General features: G+C 45.4%; 1 protein-coding gene across 1 annotated transcript in view; it reads left to right on the top strand.

The window, feature by feature from the left end:
- ABHD2 (abhydrolase domain containing 2) overlaps nucleotides 1-3,921 on the top strand; it is a 60,870-nt gene that overhangs the window by 10,756 nt on the left and 46,193 nt on the right. Inside the window, exon 2 of the mRNA XM_019533736.1 lies at nucleotides 2,402-2,491. The gene's annotated coding sequence lies outside the window, so the exon portion shown is untranslated. The remainder of the gene's footprint in view (nucleotides 1-2,401; nucleotides 2,492-3,921) is intronic.

Raw genomic sequence — 3,921 nt, 5'->3', positions numbered from 1 at the left:
TTTTTTCTCCTGTGCAAAACGCGTACTAGAAAAGAAGTAAGCCTACTAAGTGAGGGATATGAAATCAGCAGCTCAGCCATTTTCAAAAGTTCAACAAAGATTTTGAAACATAACAAAGAGGAGGTATGGAGAAGTGGGCAGGCAGTAATTACCTCTATAAAGTGGTTGATAAATTAGTTGAGGGGGAATGCGGTGGAATCTGCTTAGTAGGGAAGTAGAATGACAGTCATTAATGGCTTCGGTGCTTTGTGCAAACTCCAGTCCTCCTTCACCTGAACTCTCAGACAGCCGTTCTGCAGAGGTTAAGAGCAGGGAAGGACTCCAGCATAAGGCCTCCCCTGGGTATTTAAGATGCTTTTGATTCTATCTGGCACCTGTTGTGTGTTTTCCAAAAAAAATTCAGAAATTGGGAAGCAAAATCTTGTCTCAGTCATTTGATCTGATTCGCACAAAACTGAGGACGAGTCTGATGAGAACTGGGGTCAATGATCCACATTTTTCAAAATTCATGTTCAATACACGTAGCTCTAAATGTGTCTTCTGAGAGCTTAGGCTCTTAGACGTGGGTGTTATTAGTAATTTAACAAGCAGATAATCTTCAAACTAATTTCTAGCAACCAAGTCCCATTACTCCATGTGGAAGGTGCTGCTTAACAACATTCAAGTGAACACCTGGGTAAATGAATGAAACTTCTGCTGTGCAAGTCTGAGGTGTCCCTAGCTTGTAAAGCAGCTGTCTAAGGAGCTGACTGTTGTTGAACTGCACTCAGTTCGGAAAAAGCTAAGAACCAGAGGGATAACAGTTGGTACTAAAGTTTCAAGAAATAATGTTGAAAGAGTAATCCAGTCCACTTGCAAATAGCTATTTAACTGTGAACTGAAAGCAGGTGTGCTGAACGGCATCTTGAATTAACTCAAAGCTAATGCACATAGGTCATGTGGATTTATAAATGGACTAGGTTGTAATCCAGTCCACCAGGGGTAGAACAAAGCTGGTGAACAAGTTGGGCAGAAGTGAATATATTTTGTAAAGTAGTAAACCATATGAATTTCCTTTTGGGTTGTTCTAAAAATGAACCATATCACACTGTGACAGTCCTCTTAGTCAGATGTAAGGATAAAACAATGAATCATGGGTGGTGACTAATAAAATGCTAACAACTGATTATTCCTCGTTTATATTTAAAACTTCTGTACTAATAAAATGAATGCAGTAAACAGCAAACCAGCTAAAGCTGCAGCTGATAATAAACCACAAAGTGATGGGAAGCTAAAAAAACACTGGGTATAAATATAGTAACTTAGAAACACAAGTGCACCCTGCACAGGAAATGTGGACTGCTAACTCTCTTCTGTGAGAGTTTGAGCTCTGAGGGATCAGTGCAGTCCAGAAATAAGCAGAAAGGATAGCCAGACCACATCACTGACTAATTTGGTCTTTCTCCTCCTCCTCCTCCTCCTTTTCCTTAATCTCCTTTACAGAGAGACTAAGCAGGGGGCTTGGAAATGGGAAGGAGAGTGAAGCTCTTTAGAAACTTGGATTCCAAATGCATTTCTGTGTAAGGATCTGAAGTGCTAATAGTGAAACATCAGTGACTGTTTGCATCCACTGGTGTTACAGGCCTCAAGCTACATCTATTTCACTTGCCTTAATGAAATTTCCAAAAGTTTTTTGCCTTGAGCACTGGGGTGTGTGTATGTGCTAAAGCTAATAAATTGGCATATTTGAGCCTCTGCTGTCACCATGTTGTTGATGAGGGATAGGCTGGAACTTATGATTCCCAAAGTGGTAGCCAAAGAACTTCATAAACAAGTTTCCATCTGTTAAAGTAAACAGTTTCTTGGTTAAGCCTCTGACGAAGCAATGAAAACTATTTTTTTTCAGTCTCACGGTTTAGCGCTTCCATAATGTTGGTGCCACACGATGTATGGAACACTGAGAAGAGCCAAGCTGTATTAATACTATCCCTCTGCAATGGCAGGAAATGCAGGGGATGTGTACAATCCATGCACAACATGACTTCTGTGCAAGATGGTGACCATATGTCTGTGTTATCAAGAGCAAGGCTGGCTCAGACTAGAAGAGTGCTTGCTTCTGTGTTAATGTGCGTGATGCTAAAGTGAAAGTAGGAACTGTCTCTTGGCTTGTACTGTTGAAGAGTTGCTAGCCAGGGTAGATTAATTAATGAAACTATTTTGCACATTGGCAAAAGGCTTCCATGAATCGGCTGTATGAAAGGGTATAACAGGTCACCATGACTTTCATATACAAGCTAATTCACAATTATCTTTTTGCCTTGCAGATGTTCTTGTCTGCAGTGGGACCTGTGCTTTTTTTATTGGGCTGCATATCTCCTCTTTACTGCCACTTGCAGTAATCTAATCTTTGGCTTTATTTTAGGGCGATTCAACTGGAACATTGACCCAAGCACTGAAACTCGGATCTTTAAGGACTTAATATATTCCTAGCCTTGAAGAACAAGTGACACTGGTAAGTTTTTGTTGTTCCCTCCCTCCCCCACCCCCCAAATCTCATTTACTTGGACGAATTAATGTATGGGATGGAGGGGGAGGGCTAAGGAAAAATTGCCCACTTCTCTGGCAGTGCTAAAAACGATGACTAATGCAAGATCAGCTAGCTGCAGCCCTAGAGAGACAAATGGTTATGCTCATCTGTACAGTGGAGGCTAGATTAAAGTTAGAAGCTAATACAGGGGCAGCATGAATGCTGTGTGCCCCCAGAGGCTGGGGGGGCATGCTGAGCTCCTGCAGGTGGCAGTAGGAGCATGGTGGTGGCAAGTGGGGAGCTCCCACAGGTGGCTGCTGCATTGTCCGGGGGGAGGGAGCGGTAAGCAGCGATCACAGACTGCCCGCAGACACCACCAGCGGTGTTGGTGGCAAGGGAAGGAGTGGGGTCATGAGCGGCTGCCACCTGCAGGCACCATCAGCAGTGTCAGCAGTGCCTTTTCACAAGGGGTGCACCACCACACTCAGAGGGGTGCATGTGCACCTGCATGCACCCCAGATGCATTGCCAATGAGGGGCAGGCGAAGTGCAGCCTGTGGGCCAGATTGGGCCCATGGTGAACTCTGTTTCCCAGCAACCTCTGTCTGTATCGCTGCTGCCAGTTTCTATGGAGACCCCACTGGTGGCAGTGCTGTGATAGCATGGGGATGGGTTTCCATGGAGACCAGCAGTGGCAGGGGGGTGTGGTTGGACAGGCATCTTGCTGCAGTGGCAGCGTGGGCCAGAGCCAGGGCAGAGTTTCAATCTGCTACTTGTACACCCTGGGCAGGGCCATGCAGGCAGTGGATTGCGGCTCTGCCCTGGCTCCAGACCATGCTGTCACTACTACAAGATCCCAGCCCTGACCCCAGAGCAGCTCCTTGCCTGGCCGCTTGCCCTGCCAGTGCTGCTGGGGCCAGTCTCCATGGAAACCCTGGCCCTTGCTGTCACAGCCACACCACTAGTGGGGTCTCAGTGGAAATTACGTGGGCAAGGACTGCTGGGAAATGAAGTCCGACTGCTAACCGGATCCACCGTTTTGCACCCCCCCACCCCTGTGCCAGAGCTAATATACTTAAGATGGAAGAAGAGCAAGTGGTCCTTGTTTGTCTTTGCATAATCTTGTCTTTAGAAAGTTCTTAGTGGACCCTGGGTGTTTGACCCTAGTCTGTCCTTGGTCTCAGAACTGCAGTAAGATGAAATTAAAAGTACCCAGCTTGGTGAAAGTTTGAAACAAAAGAGCCATTGGTATCAGAAAAGACATCTGCTTGCTGCTAGATTTCCTGCAATTTCCAATGAAATGGATGGTGTTGATTGTGTCCAGAGATATAATACAGGTCTGCATGGGCCATAGGTCTGATCAGTCTGACAGCTTATTACCAAACAACCAGAAGGGGTGTTCACTTTAATCTTTCT

The sequence above is a fragment of the Crocodylus porosus genome, unplaced genomic scaffold, assembly GCF_001723895.1.
Source record: "Crocodylus porosus isolate Cpor-Errol unplaced genomic scaffold, CroPor_comp1, whole genome shotgun sequence".
In the NCBI taxonomy this organism is placed as follows: Eukaryota; Metazoa; Chordata; order Crocodylia; family Crocodylidae; genus Crocodylus; species Crocodylus porosus.
The sequence above is the reverse complement of the archived record's forward strand: the minus strand, read 5'-3'. Positions and strand labels throughout refer to the sequence as shown.